This window comes from Phocoena phocoena, chromosome X, assembly GCF_963924675.1.
Source record: "Phocoena phocoena chromosome X, mPhoPho1.1, whole genome shotgun sequence".
NCBI lineage: Eukaryota > Metazoa > Chordata > Mammalia > Artiodactyla > Phocoenidae > Phocoena > Phocoena phocoena.
In genome coordinates this window covers 86,702,927-86,720,160 of record NC_089240.1, presented here as the reverse complement: position 1 = coordinate 86,720,160, position 17,234 = coordinate 86,702,927, and the positions used below count along the sequence as shown (strand labels likewise).

At 46.5% G+C, this 17,234-nt stretch overlaps 1 pseudogene; it reads right to left on the bottom strand.

Annotated features, from left to right (window-relative positions):
• Positions 1–9,876: 9,876 nt before the first annotated feature.
• Positions 9,877–17,144, bottom strand: LOC136142203 (nuclear RNA export factor 2-like; annotated as a pseudogene).
• Between the last annotated feature and the right edge of the window lie 90 nt (positions 17,145–17,234).

The window sequence follows — 17,234 nt, the reverse complement described above, 5'->3', positions numbered from 1 at the left end:
GGCAACGTGTATATACAGTTCACTGGCAATATTTGCACTTTCAAAAATCAGTTGTTTCCCTAGGATTCTCAAAGGTGAGCAGTGAGATGGTTTTGTTGGCTTTTTTTTGAGTGTCATAGATGTTTCTATATTTGACGTGTTTTAGTGCATCATAGTCATTAATATTTTTGATGTTCAAATTGTTCTGTCTTTGGCCAATGGGAGGCCCTGAGGTTATGAGTCTTTCTGATATAATTTCTGGTATGAGAGTTCAGTCCAGACTCACCTGGTACAATCCTTACCTAGACCAAAAATCAGGCATTTCTCCAAGGAAGCCTGGTTCTTTTAGTGGGAAATTCAGTCTAGGGACTACAGTTGCTGATTACTACTGTGTTGGTCATTGTTTCTTGCCCTTTCAGTGCATACAGCCAGTAATATAGGTTTCATATTTAAGAGAATCTACGTCATTGGCTTGCATCCTGGGCTGCTCTTCTGTCCCCTTATAGGTACGCATTTTTATCATCTTTTGTATTAACTGTACAGTTCTTAAAATATAAGGAAATATAACATACACTTGTTTTCTCCCCTTTCATACGTAAAAGCTGTCATATTCTACACCAGTGCTCTCCAACAGAAACTTCTGTGGAGATGGGAATGTTCTGTATCTGTGCTGTTCAACACAGCAGTCATTAAGTACCTGAGTCTTATTCAGGAATTGAACCTTTAGCACCTAAAACGTGGTAACTCTGAGTAACTGATTTTTTAATTTCATGTAATTTGAGTTTAATTTACTGTAAATAGCTACTTGAGGCTAGTGGCCGTCATATTGGACAGCAGCAGCTCCACACACTTCTCTGCACCTGGCTTTTATCACTGAACAATATATCCTGGAGATGACTCCACAACAGTACAGAGAAGGAGTCTTCATTGCTTTTTACAACTGCACAGTCCTCTCAGATGTAGATGGACCACAGTTTATTCAACCAGCCCCTTATTGGTGGATATGTCTTGTTTCTGGCCTTCTGCTGTATGAATTGTTCTGGCAGGAATGGCTTTGTGTTTATGTCTTTTTACATTGTTAGTTTGGGATAGGTTCTTAGGAGAGACATTGCTGGTTCCAAGGGTAAGTACCCTGGTAATTTCATAACACCGTATCAAATCCCCTGGCTAGGAGTTATACCATGTTACATTACCACCAGCAATGTACGTGATTGTCTATTTCTTCACTGACTATGTAAATGATGAGAAGAGGCATCTCGGCTTTTTGGTTTGTTTGTTTTTTTCTTTGCATCTCTTAATCCAGAGTTAGGTTTCACACTTTTTAACATGTTTAAGGAACATTTTTCGGGGAAATCCTTTTTGTATCTAGTGCCCTTTCTCCTTCAGAATGTTCTAATTTGCCCTTGCTTTTCCATAATCTTTCTACTACAAGGTAGATAACCTTTGTCATTGATGTAAGTTGTATGTTTCCCAATTTGTAATTTTTCAGTTTAATTTGCTGATGGGATGCTTTCTGCCTTACAATTTTTAATGAAATCAGGTGTACTATGGTTTTCCCTTATTGCTTCTGGATTTGAAGCCATATTTAGAAAACTTTTCTTCACCACTAGCTTTTAGAGGAATTTATTGTGGATATATGTTTGTGGACAGGAGAGAGAGAAAGGGATCATATTTGAGCGTCAGGTGTAAGAGGAACCCAGAAAAGAAGTGACCGTCATGTGAGAAATATGTGAAAACCATTTCACTAAGAAGTCAAGAGAATTAGGCATTTGGACCAGAGTCTTGGTCCTGTGTTTGTCTTGATAGCTCGGTCTCTACTCTTTTCTGTCTCTTGTGGGTATGGATCCAGGCTCCCCCTGACTGGCAGAGAAGGTCTTCATGAAGCAGGAACTCCATGTCACCTCAAATGGACCTGTCAGATGACTAAATGGATAGAACCACCCTCTTAGGGATAAAACATACAAAACCAGTTCCGAAATGTACCACTCTGACAGAGCAAAGGTCTAAGAGAAAGTAAAACCTCCAGCTGGAGCCTGTGAGGAGAAGCAAAACTGAAAGCAACACTGTTCACCTCATCCTTGACTCTCTGAGTGATGTCCCGTCCGGGAAGGTTAAGAGCCTACTCGTCCTATGCAAAAGGACGGGGGTTTGAGTTAGAAGGTGCCACAGTTTCCCAAGTTATAGCCTCTCCCACTAAGCTACATCATTTCCTGTTTCCATGCTGGTTTCCAGGACCCAGGGTCAAGCTTGGACTAATCGTGCTTAGAATGGAGCCTGAGGTCATGGGGCTCCATGGGGTGGGCACTAACATCCATCTGGTTTCCTGGGGGCTTTTCCAGTTATGCAGGTCTGGAGATGAAGAGAGGGAGGTTGGGATGCAGATAAGGAATTGGACTGACAGTTCCTGCCACATGGTAAACACTACACATTAATAAATGAATGAGAAGCAGGGTAGAAACTACACATACGCCCTTTTAGTCTTTCTATACACATCTGAATGTTTCAAAGTAAGTTAAGATCACACTGTACTTGTTTTTATCCAACAGACTTTGAGGAAACTTTTCACTTCTGTTTTTAAAATATATATTTTCCGTTGAGGGGAAAAAGAAAAATGTGTAGAAAATGGAGAGCGATGCCACCTAGTGACCAAAGTCAGAGCTGCAGGTGTAAAAGTCTGAACTGGGGGTTTGGCAAAGGATGGGGGATGGAAAGGACTGTGGTGGTGGTGGGGAGGCGAATGAATTTCATCCTAAAGGCAAGATTTCTAGACTTCACACTGGCAGCGATCCTTCTGTATTCATGCCCATGCTGGGATCTTCAAGCCCTGGGACTGGAAATCTGGCCCCTAAGTGAACTGAGTAGAAAGCTGCATGAGTTAGTGTATGAATAATTGGTGTAAAGAAATTTGAGACAAAGGGACATATACAAATACACACACATACAAAAAACTGTCAAGTCAATTCTTTTGATCTGCTTCCGAAGCCATGAATATATGAATAGCGCATTGGTAATCAGTTTGCAATCTTTTGTATTTTCAAACAAACCAAACGTTGTATTTTACTCAATGTTTCCATTCTGGAAACAGCATAGAAATGCAAAGTTATAAAATAAAAACATCTTCTACCTTCAACAATCCACACTCAGTGATTTATTATCAAAGAAATCTGTTTAGTGTCTAAGTCAATAAATGTATTTCTACACTATTATTCTGTGACTTGGCTGCTGATATACCTGTTTAACAAAACTTTATCTCAGTACTTTGTTAGGGCACCAATGAATACTTCTCTTTGTTTAACACGTATGGAAAAATATAGACATGCGTTTTTAGAAACCAAAATTACATTGCCACACCCATCTGTCCCTACCTTTTGCCCACCATAATACAAAGAGAGCTTCTCTTAACTTATAGGTGCCTACTTTCCAGATTTTTCTCTGTATGTAATGCACTAACATATTTAATCACCCTCATACACCCATGTTCATATATATTCTTTTGCAGAAAAAGGGTCATCATATTTTACTTTGTACATCATGACAACCCTGTTCGCTTAATATGATTCATTTCCTATTAATTTATTTAGTTTGGTTTCTTTCCAAGTGGTTTTTCTGTGCATCCGCTCTTGATATCATTGACCTAACTCTACTGTTTAAGAATATTTTGTACATTGAAGAGATAAACCTACGTCTGAATACAATATCCCCCAGATTTTCACACACCTTTTGTGACTTTTGAAATGCACAGGATATCTAATCCTTTTTAATGAGCTTTAGTGCTTTTATTTCACTTCACGTTGTTTTAGAGAGAACTGAATAATAATGCCTTCTGAGATGTCGAATGTCAGTTCACAGGGTAAAATGTAACTCCAGATTACTTTGTGTAACTCCAGATTATGAATCCTGGAGCAGCAATTGGTAAGGTTGTTTCTAGGTCACGTTACTTAACTTGTAAGTTCTGTTCCCTGAAATGAATTCAGCAAGGTAGCAGGGTAAAAGATTAATATACAGAAATCTGTTGCATTTCATTACACTAATAATGAAATATCAGAAAGGAAAGTAAACAAATAATCCCATTTAAAATCCCATCAAAAAATGCAATACCTAAGAATAAACTTAACCAAGAGGTGAAAGACCTATATGATGAAAACTATAGGACATTGATAAAAGAAATGGAAGGTGATTCAAAGATATGGAAAGGTGTCCCATGCTCTTAGACTGGAAGACTTAATATTGTTAAAATGGCCATACTACCCAAATCAATCCACAGACTTAATGTAATCCCTATCAAAACACCTGCTACATTCTTCACAGAAATAGAAATAATAATCCAAAAATTTATATGGCACCACAAAAGACCCAGAATTGCCAAAGAAATCCTGAGGAAAAGAACAGAGCTGGAGGCATAACCTTCCCAGACTTCAGGTTATACTACAAAACTACAGTAATCAAAACAGCATGGTACTGGCACAAAAACAGACATATAGATCAATGGATAGAATAGATAGCCTAGGAATAAACCCACCCACCTACGGTCAAGTAATTTTCAATAAAGGAGGCAAGAATATACAATGGAGAAAAGACTGTCTCTCCAACAAGTGATGCTGGGAAAGCTGGACAGCTCCATGTAAATCAATGAAATCAGAACACTCCCTCACACTATATACAAAAATAAACTTGAAATGATTTAAAGACCTAAATATAAGACGTGACACCATAAAACTCCTAGAAGAGAACATAGGTGAACCAATCTCTGACATAAATCGTAGCAATATTTTCTCAGATCAGGGTCCCAAGGCAAAATAAATTAAAGCAAAAATAAACAAATGGGACCTAATTTAAAATCTTTTGCACAGCCAAGGAAGCCATCAACAAAATGAAAAGACAACTTATGGAATGGGAGAAAAATGCTTGCAAGTGATGTGACTGACAAGGGGTTAATATCCAAAAATATACAACTCCATATCAAAATATAAACAACTCAATCAAAAAATGTGCAGAAGATCTAAATAGATAATTTTCCAAAGGAGACATAAAGACGGCCAACAGGCACATGAAAAGATGCTCAACATCACTAATTACTAGAGAAATGCAAATCAAAACCTCACATGAGTCAGAATGGTTATCATCGAAAAGTCTGCAAATAATAAATGCTGGAGAGGGTGCGGAGAAAAGGGAACCTCCTACACTGTTGGTTCGAATGTAAATTGGTGCAGCCACGTGGAGAGCAGTATGGAGGTTTCTTAAATAGCTAAACACAGAGCTGCCATAGGATCCAGCAATCCCACTCCTGGGTGTATATCCAGAAAGAAATGAAAACTCATACACACACACACACACACACACACACACACACACCCACTGGACTATTACTCAGCCATTTGCAGCAACATAGTTGGACTTAGAGAATATTATACTTACTGAAGTAAGTCAGACAGAGAAAGACAAATATTATATGATATCACTTATATGTGGAATCTAAAAAATAATACAAATGAATCTATATACAAAACAGAAACAGTCTCACAGACATAGAATACAAACTTATGGTTAGCAAAGGGGAGAAGGAGGGGGGCGGGACAAATTAGGAGTATGAGACTGACAGATACAAGCTACTATACATAAAATAGATAAAGTAACAAGGAGTTATGGTAATAAAGTACGGGGAATTGTAATCAATATTTTTAATAACATATAACGGGAAATAATCTGATATCCGAATCACTTTGCTGTGCACCTGAAACTAACACAATACTGTAAATCAACTGTACTTCAATTTTAAAAAATACACACAAAAAATTCTGATTCTGATCATTTATAAGTACCTATTGGTCTTGAAAAGAGTCTAGGATTAAATGAGATAAAATGTAAAATCCCTTTCATATAGTAGTTGTGTACATGTTAATATCCTACCATTCAGGTTCTCTTTCCAAAGGGCAACAGCTTGTGCTGCTTTCTGGGTCCAGTTCAGCACCTCAAGAATCAACTAGTCATTGTGGCCCCCACACCCAGTCCTCTTGGCCCACGGAGTAGGATTTCATCCCTACCATCATCTTCATGTCCAATGGGGAGCATGACACAGCCCAGATTCCACATCAGGCGAGGTTTCCACTATCAGTCTTTTAAGCCCTGGAATTCTATCAGCTAAAACAGGAGGCTGCTGCTTGATCTGTGTAGAGGGCAAAGTGTAGACATGTGACCCTGGAAAATTTACACATTCCGTGAGTCTGAGGTTGGCCCTCTGTAAAATGGGACTAAGGGCGCCTACTTCTCGACTTGTAAGAAGAAAAGGAGAAAACCTCAAAGAATGTCTGGCAGGCAAGAGGACTTTGAGATATATTACTCCTGGCCCACCTTGCCTCCTCTGTCCTATAAAATAGATTTGAAACAGCATCTGGAAATGTAGCAGCAAGAAGTGAACTTTGGTGCCATCTCATCATTTCCTTTTTCCTCATGCTTTCTTGTCTCCTTTTTTTTATTCTAGTTTGACCAGAGGCAATTTCTTATTGAGCCCCAGGAAGAAGGATTAGCACAGAAGAGCAAAGAACAGGAACAGGTCAGCTAGACAGAAGTCATCAAACGTATGTCCAGTTCCAGAGCCATCAACTGACCACAGGACCTGGGTTGAGTCTCTTCCCCTGTGTCGGCCTGAGTCCTAACATAGAAGTACACTCAATATAGAAACAGGGGTTAGGGGTGGGGCCTTTTCGGTCAGAAGACCAGGATTTGATACTGGCAACCATTACTGGCTGGTTGACTTATCTTGAGCAAGTAATTTATCTAATATGTGTGCCATAATTGTTGCTATCTTTTATTACTATTGTGGGTTTATTCTTTCAGTTTTACGAGTATTATTATTTTTCTTACCACCCAGCCAAGTGTGAATGGTAGGAGTGGTGATTAGCACAAAGTTAGGGACGAACCCAACTGAGGCTGGAGAATATAGGAAGTGAAGACAGAGAATGGAGGTGAAGTAAGCAGACAAGCCCTGGGCTCTCTCTGGGTGCCAGGCCCTGTGCCCAACCTTTCACGACTCAGGGAAGGTTCTTACCCAACAGCACTCCTGGTTCTCAGCTGCAGACAGTGGCGACCTGGGGGCTGCCAGGGAGGTGCCCAGATGAAGGACTATACCCTTATTAGCTCCCTCCCCACTGAAGACCACCAGAGCTGCCTCTCCATTGCCATCTCCCTGCTCTTGGCTTCTGGGTATTGGAGTAGGTACCCCGTGGAAACTTCCACACCTGACCCTTGAAGGGCTTTCTCCTCATACAAAAGATACTCTACCTTCCTCAGTCCTCAAAGGTTGTCCTGAACAACTTACATTCCCACCAACAGTGCAAGAGGGTTATGACACAGCAATCCCACTACTGGGCATATACCCTGAGAAAACCATAATTCAAACAGAGTCAGGTAGCACAATGTTCACTGCAACACTATTTACAATAGCCAGGACATGGAAGCAACCTACGTGGCCACTGACAAATGAATGGATAAAGAAGATGTGACACATATATACAATGGAATATTTACTCAGCCATAAAAGGAAACGAAATTGAGTTATTTGTAGTGAGGTGGATGGACCTAGAGTCTCTCATACAGAGTGAAGTAAGTCAGAAAGGGAAAAACAAATACCGTATGCTAACACATGTATATGGAATCTCAAAACCAAAAACGGTTCTGAAGAAACTAGGGGCAGGACAGGAATAAAGACGCAGACGTAGAGAACGGACTTGAGGACATGGGGAAGGGAAGGGTAAGCTGGGACGAAGTGCGAGAGTGGCATGGACTTATATACACTACCAAATGTAAAACAGACAGCTAGTGGGAAGCAGCTGCATAGCACAGGGAGATCAGCTCGGTGCTTGGTGACCACCTAGAGGGGTGGGTTAGGGAGGGAGGGAGGGAGACGCAAGAGGGAGGCGATATAGGGATATATATATATATATATGTAAATATATACATATGTGTATATATATATATATGTAAATATATACATATGTGTGTATATATATATATATATATATATATACACACACACATACTGGATTCACTTTCTTACACAGCAGAAACTAACACAACGTTGTAAAGCAATTATACTCCAATAAAGATGTTTAAAAAAAAAAGTTGTCCTGCACACTAAGGAAGGGGGACTCTGAGGTAAAGAAGGAAGTGCCTGCCTCTCAGAGGTATGTCATCTCCACGTTTTTACCTGACATATTGTACTTTTATCACTAATGACTTTATACATTTCCTATACACAGCCCGTCGATACACACACACAAACACACACACACACGGAGATATGCTGTCAACTCCATTTGGTTCTACTTTACCTCCCCCGTGAAACTGAGCACAGTGAATGCTTTTCCAAGTTAATGAATGCATGTGCGCGTGTATGTGCACTATCATATTCATCAGTAGGGGTTTTGAGGGAGTACCCCTTGGGCCTGTTATATCCGGGGAGAACAAAAGGACCATTTCTCCAGGCCTGGAAGCCCACTGTCTAAAAGGGAGGCTGCTCCACTGTCCTCTAGAGAGGGCGAGGGATGGAACCTCATTCCCAAACTCCCACTTACCTGGATAGGTGATAGAAGCTATATGAGGAGGAGTCTGTCATCTGTGAAATGGGACTAATCTTTAACACAGAGCTGTCCTGACGGGTGAATGAGAAAACCTGGGGCCAAGGCAGGCACTGTGGAAAGGTGTTTCTCATTGTTTCTCCTAATGAGAATATAGATATCTTTATGAAGGAAGCAAATCTCCCTCTGGTATGCCTTGAGTTCAAAGTTTTAACGACAGAAGGATCTTCTTGGGAGACTCAGAAGCTCCTAAGAGCTGCCCCACATCGTGCCTCTGAGCAGACCCTAACCCAGTTCCCCACGCTGGGAAGACAGGCTTGCCTTTGATTCACCTGGTGAGCTCAGTGAGCGATGGCACCAGGGCAGCCAGCCGTAGTGTTTGCCTAACTGCTGCTCCTGGACTGCTCCGCCTGCTAATACGTTTATAGGAACATTCTAGACCTGTCTCCCATTCAACAGTGCAGGGGTCCTCAGATCATGCGTCATCCAGCCACGTCACACCACAGTTTCAACCATCTGCTGCCTCCCTGTGACACAAAAACCTAAAAAGTACTACCATTTCACTGAAATACGATTGTCCCTTCTTTCATTCACTAATAACTAAATATATATTCCGCTTAAAATTTATACTATTCCATTTGAGGTGTCTCATTAGCTCTGTAGTAGAAATAGGATAAGAAGGAAAATTAATATATGGGCAAATTTAAGAGTTAAAAATGAGCTGAGATGGCTCCTTCACATTAGCTGTTAACTTGCTCAAGTTTCAAGGCACTGAAGATTAAATAATTCCTCCTTGGACCCCTCTTCCCCATTCAGCTACAAGCCTCTCTTTCTCATTGTCTCAGTCTCTCTATTTCCTTCTCTCTCTCCCTCTCATGATGAGATCTCATTTTCTGTAGATAAATATAGAAATATATAAACGTGCATAATAAATATGTAAACACCTACGTAAGCAAACTTACAGGAAGATATGATGAAGGTGAAAACATTCAACGGTTACCTCTGGGAGGTATGTTTTGGAGTAATGATATTTTTCCCTTCCACATACACTGTGACATATACGGTGGAATGAACCTCATGCACACTCCTGAACACCCAACTGTCTGTTAATACAGAAGCAGCATCCATGAAATTAATAAAAATAATACAAGGCTGCTCAAAATAACTAGGTAGCGTTATATGTACCACGGATGAAATGTTCAGATTAAAAATGACTGAAATAAACAAGGAAAACAAATTACCTTCAAGTTCCCATTAATCACTCCTCTACTCCTCCCAGCTCCCTCCTATCCCCATGCAACCCCAGCACTCACTTCTGAGACCACTAGCGGTTCATCTCAGATGGGGTGGAGGATGCCTGCATAATGTTCTGCTGCTGCTGGGAGAGGGGTGCATGGAGCTGGAGGTGGGTGTAGACAGTGGGGTGGAGAACACACTCTGGGTCTCACTGGGGTCGGCATCCCTCACAAACAGCTCGTCATTCACGATGCACAGACTGAAGGAAAAATGGGCCCTCAGACAACTGATGGATGCACACCCACACCCCCAACACTGACTCTGCTCCCACTGGCACTCAGCAACCAGATTCCTTCCACGCGCCTCCCGTTTCTGTCTCCCAGGTTCCTTGACTGGTACCTCCGCCCCTCCCCGCAGAGTCCACCTTTGGAGGGACTGTCTACCACCTTCACTTGGTTTATAGGTTCATCCCCAACCCAGGGGCAATTTCGCATTTACCCTTTACCACAGTGCAAGGAGTGGACAGTCTGATCCCCATTCTCAGAAGACAACACTGAGTCACACAGAGGTCATGTGAATTGACCAAGGTCACACAGCGAGTGAGTGTTGGGTCAAGGAAAGAACCCATAGGCCGATCCCAGAGCCCACGCTCTTCCTAACCACTAGGCTACACTGCTCCTGGGATCTCCCTGCTGGCTTTCCACATTACTGAGTAAACCTAAGGTCTGCACCACCACATTCCCACGCCCCTGAGTCCAAGCGGGGATGGGCATTCCCGCCCACAACAGGGCTCTCACCTGGCGTAGCGGGCAGGGGTAGCGATGAAGGTCCGGGTGAAGGCACGCACACAGCCCTGAGAACTTCCTTCCACTTCAACAGCAAACAAACAACAGCACCCCTTACAGCTGCATGTGCTGTACACGCTCACACGGCGGTCCCCAGTCAGGGTGTGACTGGACACTCATGCTGAGAGGGCAGTTGTTCACAGGGGCCAGGGTGTCGGGAATGGGGAGGGCAACTGTAGGAGCAGTCTGCGCCCAGTGACAGGGCCCCTGACGACCACTACACAAGTTCACGGGATGCATTTTTCACAGCCGCCCAAGAGGTGGATACTACTACCCCATTTTGCAAATGAGGAAACTGAGACCTTAAGTAACGGCCCAAGTTCTCAGAGTAAGTATCTGGGTTGAGAGCCACCAAATGCCACAGCCTGTGTCCCCAAAGCCCAGGGTGTGCAGGGCAGACAGGCATGGACACAGCTCAGACCTGGATTGTCTGTGGGAAGCCTGAGGGCAGGAGAACACAGTGGGGAAGGGGAGGGGAGAGGAGGGGAGGGGAGGTGGGGGAGGCCAGGTGGGGAGGGTAGGAGTGGAATGCAGGGAAGGGAAGGGAAGGGACAGGAGGGGGAGGGGAAGGGAATAGAAGAGAAGGGGAAGGGAAGGGAAGGGGTCAGGGAACCTAGGTGGTTCTGGGAGTGAGCCTGGCCAGGGGGAGGCAGCAGTGGGGCATCTGCGCTGGGGGTCTACACACACTCACCTGCCTTGAACACCCCACTGACGGAGAAGCAGAGCATCGTTTTCTGAAAGGGAAGAGCCCAGGCGCCCAGTCACCACCTCCACCTCCCACCCACCTGCGGCTTCCTGGGCCCACCCGAGGGAGGAAGCAGGCGCTCACCGTCTGGAACCACGTGTCCACCACGAAGGAGCTGAAGGCATGCTGAGTCTTGGGCAACACACAGAGGGTGTGCACAATGACACGTTTTGTGTGCTTCAGCAGCTGGACCCGCAGGTCTGTGAGGGGAGGGGAAGCGAGCGAAGGTCAGGGGCTGCCACGCCCTGGGCCCTATGATTGACCCCTTCACCACCCTTTCCCACCCAGTCTTCCCATCACACACTCACAGGGGTGCTTGAGCTTCTTCATATTCCTGCTGTCCTTGAAATACTCGCACAAGCTGCTTCTAGGAGACAAAGAGCAACAGTGGGTGGTGGGTGATTGCAGGAGCTGGCCTGTGTCTGCTGGGGAGCCACACGGCCCGGGAGCACAGCCTGTGCCGTGATACTCACGGGGCTGGGTCCTCGGGGTAGAAGGGAATCGTCAGGGAGAAGCAGGCCTCCTCGTGATAAGCACCCGCGAGAATCCGTCTGTCTCCATAGTCATGGATCAAGTAGTACCTAAGGAGGAGCAATGAAGACAGTCTATCTCTGTGGTCTGGACCTCAAATGAGACTTGAACACTCCCCTGAGCAGACCTGTGCTTAGGTGGCCTCACCTGTCCTAGCCCTCCCTCCCTTGCTCAGCTTCCCTGAGGTACTTACTGCTTCAGGAATTGCAGGACTAGGCTCTTCAGCTTATCAGATACAAAGCAGCTTCCCTGGAATCAAATGGCACTTGAGACTATGCAGTAGATAAAGGCTCCCTGCAACACCCCAAATGTTGTTTGATCCTTTTCCTCACCTTGCAGAGCTGTACTATGTAGGGAGTGTCAACGTCAATGGTCACTGGTGACGGTAACTCCTGGCCATCCTGGAGAAGGGAAGAGGAAGTCAGGAGTGGAGACCAGGGGAGTGGCCCTGGATGATCCGGGAAAAGGATGGGCCCAGGAGGGTGAGGGTCAGAGGTCAGGTGTGAAAGGGCCCGGGAAATTCCATGGGAAAGCTTACAGTGGATGTCTTCATCATGAGGTCCTGGAAGTCTCTAGTGTTATATTCAACTTGTGTGTGTGCGTGTGTGTACTTATGGGTATTTTTCCAGCAAGTATATCCATGTCATTTTCAGGAGACCATGTCCCCCAAAATGGTTAAGGTTCTGATGCTAATATGTGATCTAGGCAAGACCCAAAGGGCTTGAGGGCAGGTGCAGAGGCCACCGACATTCGAAAGAGACAATGATTTACGTAGGCACTTACCAGGCGTAACAACTTCGGGAAACATTCTCTGATGGCCCTGTCCAAAACCAAAAATAGAGAACAGGTGGTTGATAGTTCAAGGTTGCAATGCTTCCTTTGAGTTAAAACAGTAATACCATAAACAGAGATCAGTGTGTTCTGGCCAATCCAGCAGCACCCTTTGCCCACCTCTGCTCCTGATTTTAAGGGTTTTTGGTCCACTTGCCTGTTGAGCACTGAGCATCTGTCATCTTACTGTCTGAAAGGCACTGTCTCCTCATCTCTCTCAGTACCTTCACATTAATAGTCCTTCCCTCCCTCCTTTCCTCTCCTTTGCCTGCGTAGCTCCCACCCAGACTACTCGGACTCCCTTCTCCAGTGCCACAGGGACCAGCATTTCAAACCCGTGCTGCAGGGCTTCCTTCTCCTCCCTCCCTTCCTCCAGGGCCCCACTGAAGGCTGTGGGGAGAAGAGGGGATGGAGTGGGAGCCCAGGGCTCTGCTACCACACTGGAGGTCCAGCACTCTGGCAAGACCCGGACACCCCCCAGGGATGGCCCAGGATGCTGGGCCCGCGAGGTGAGTGAGGTGGGGCTCAGGGAGGGAGATGGAGGGGATGAAGACAGAAAGGGAGTGAAGGTAGGAAGGGAGAGATGAGAGAGACATAGGGGCACAGAGACAGGGGAGAGAGAGACAACAAAGGGAAGGGAAAGAAGCTCTCCCGTGGTCGGGGTCAGGGAAGAAGAGAGAAGGAAGGGGAAACGGCACACCGGTTGCAGCTCTTCACCTGCCCCAGAATCGCCCAAACACACCGGGTAGGAGTGGAAAATATGCACATGTTGGGCTGGGGGCCCACTGGATGCTAGCTGAAACTTTGTCACCTGTGTGAGCTCAGCCAGACTTGGGCATGGGAAACCGAGCAGCCATGGGGGCAGATCTTCCTCAGAAAGAGGAAAGGGTCAGGTCCCAGCTCAGTATGGGGCTGAGGATCCATGGCACCCTCTGATGATCACTGTCTTCTCTCCCGATGACCCCTGCACCTGTCTGAGTTGGTTCTTTATCTGAGGAATCATACCTGTCTCAGGCTGCCCAGGGCTCCTGTGAAGGACCAGGCGGAATGATGTGACATGTGCAGGGAGGGATGGGAAGTGCCCCTCAGAGGCCTGTCCTTCTGTCTCCTCTACCACCTCTGCCCTCTGCCTTCCACTCCTGCCTCGGGAAGCCCTCTGATCACTGGCGGGGGCCCACGTCTGGCCCCTTGACTCAGGGAGCCCTGCTTTTTCCCAAGGAGGGTCCAGCTCCTGGCACTGGGCCAGCAGAATGGATGTCATGACAGCAGCCACCCATGGCCTCAGCCCTCAGCATGGCACAGGAAAGCCCCCATGTCAACATGGAAGAGGAGGGGGGATCCCTTTTGAGGAAGGGGAAGAGGGCCCCTCTCAGAACGGGGGAGGCAAACCCCATCTCAGCACGAAGAAGGAAGGCTTCTCTCAGCAAGAGGCCCTGGACTGGAGGACCCTTCTCAGTCCAGGGCGCCAGCATCTGGATCAAGGCTGGTCTCTCCTGGTCCTGGTGAGGAGGAGAAGCCCTGCTTCCTGGGGCACACTCTTGGGAGGCCTTGCAGGAATATAGCTGGGCGCAGAGAGCTGGAAACAGACCCCAGAGCGCCTGCAGAGGTGAGCAGGTCAGGGGAAGGAAACTCCTCACCGGTGATAGGCACAGAGAAAGCAGAAGGTGGGGCCTGTGATCCTCCCAGAAGACCAGGGCTGCCACCTTTGGCAAAGGGGCACTGTCACAGATAGTCTAGGCTCCCATGGGTGAAGGTCACCAAGAAGGGTGGCAGGGTGTTCACACTGACCTTACATAGGTGGACTGGTCTGGGAAGGTGTCACACAATGGGTTCCCTTGCAGCCACAGCTCTTCAAGCTTCAGCCCTTGCATCTTGCTCAACTCCCACACAGAGGTCAGCTGAGAAATATGGTGCGGAAGTGGGAAAAGGAATCCCAGGGAAAGAGGGACATCTGGATCCCTGCACCCCCAGACCCCTCCCTCCCACACAGGTACCTTCACCTGCCTCCTGTCATCACTCTGATGGCCACTAACATGCCCCCCGCAACTCTCAACCCAACTTTGACCTGGCTCCCTCTTCTCACCTCATTTTTGGAGAGGTTCAGGATCTTGACTGTGGGGGCCATCTGTATAATGTCAGACAGGCCATCCAGCTGGTACAGTTTGTTGCTGCTCAAGTTCAAGGACAACAGCTTTGGGGCAAGAAGAGGTAGAGTGCAGGTTACTATCTAGGACCTTGGAGACAAATCTGCCCTCCACCCCATCCCTTTCACCCCCTACCCTAATACCAGCAATGGGCCTACAGCCTCACCTCAGGGAAATACTTTTCGATGACCTGCAGGGTGGCAGCCATGCAGTTTCTTCGATTCAGAAATATATCAATATCATAGCACACCAAGTCTTCAGGAAGGAGAGGGGAGGAAATAGGATGGCTGAGTGGGGTGTGAGGCCAGCACCAGCCCCTCCCCGCGTTACCATCCCTAAGTCTCCCTCCGGGAAGACCCCTCTGCCCTCACCCGCCCTAGAATTACTGCTGTCAGCCGTACCTGTGTCAAGGCGGAGCCTCCGGAGATCAAGAGCTTGCTGGGAGACATCAAATCGTTTGCTCAAGGTCAGCTGCGGAGAGATGGAGAGAGCCGCTCTGAGGCTGTGGTGGTTGCAGGGAAATCGGGGGCGAGGGGGACGGGGTCTGGAGGAAGGAGAGTTGGGTCTGAGCGCTGGCACACTATTCGCCGTGAGTCTGCATTACCTTTAGCTGCTCCATTTCTTCTGGCTTCAACTTATCCCGCACAGAGTAGGGGACAGCGGAGGGGCTGACAAAGACAGGTATCTGCAGGAAGAAGAGGTGGGGTAAGCACCAGGAACTCTAGTTCCAAAGAAGACAACCAGCCCCTGGCCTGTACTCCTTCCTCAGGATGAGGTACACGTAACGCCCTCGACACACCTTTCGGCTCTCCTCGTCACGAATCTTGTAGCTGACATCCATCAATGCAGAGGCAGTGCTAGCTTCCTGGACAAAGAACTGAGCCCCATTTCGCATAAAGTGGAACTACAGGGATTGAATGCAACAGCAATAGTATCAGAAGCCAACAGACCCTGCTGAACCAGGTCTCTCTCTCTCCCCCTTCCCTGTGCCCACGCATCTCGCTTCGGCATCCTCTCTTACGTCCACTGGAGTGAAGGGGACACTGCAATGGCTCTGGATTGACTTCATTAGCCATGTCTTGTCATACTTTATCGCACAAGGAATCTAAGGATGAAAAGAAGGCATGGGAGAGAGGACAGACAACAGGGAATTTAGGCTGCAGGAGGAACCTTTTCCTGTTCTTTTCTGGCCTTCTACTGAGCTTGAAAGGGCTTGTAAAGAAGGGACCACTGGCATGATTTCTTATGGGTGTGCGTAATATGGATTTCCTAAATACTCTTTCTCTCCAGTCAAACTCTCTTCCACATAATCAAGGTGTCAGAGATGATCTTCCTTTTATAAATTTCCAGGAGATCCTACCAAGCGCACACACTGCTTGTCCCTCAGACAAGGTCTCCAGAGGCTCGACCCTCTCTCTCCCACACTCAGCTTGCCAAACTGAGACCTCCAATGTGGAGTTGCTCCATATCCTTGGCAGTAGTTTCCACCTTTGCTTTGAGACAGGCTCCTCCGTTCTCCTCACGGTCAGCCTGTTCCCTTTACATTGCTTCTCTGAACCTGCCCTTAGATGAACAAGACTGTTAACTCCTGGTAATAAAAAGGACAGATTACAAACTGTCCCCAGGGAAAGAAACCAGCATCTCTACATGAGACCAACACAACTCCCCCTGCCTTTTCTCTCCTGCACATTCCATACGTTTTTCAGGATACTCACTGTGACCCTGAACCAGCTGCCTGGGGTTCCATCTTGTGTGTTCTCCCCCATTTCACTCTCCAGAGGTTTTCTGTTTCTGCACACAGTAGTATGCATGTGGCCTTCACTGTGCCATTTCACTCCTCTCTTGTTGCCTCGGATGGTACAGGGAGAGCTGCAGGGGGCATGTGGAGAGAAGGACGGTGAGTGGCCATAAGTGCTAAGAAAGTCTTCTGTACACCCTCGTCTCTTTGACACCGGCTCTACAATTAGGATTGCTCAACCATTATTTCACTTCTAGCATGCTTCAGTTTTGCAGTGAGAGAAGAAAAACAAGTCCACGGAGCGTGAGAGAGGTGCATAGTCCCAGGGGCTGCTGTGCACAAACCCTGCTGCCTGGCCACTTACTGTCTTACTTCGGGGTCCTCCTGGACATCCCTCTTCACCACGTTTCCATCATCCTCCTGGAGGTGTGAGGGCTGAGGCTTACATCTATCATGTTCACAGTGAGGGCTCCTCTCACCAGAATTACCTGGGAAATAACTCCAACCTTTCTTTCTTCCTTGAGGTGATCTACCACCACCACCGTATTCTGAAAAGAGGAACAAAAATACAAGTTTGCAGACACATCTGTGGTCCACTTCCCACGTACCATG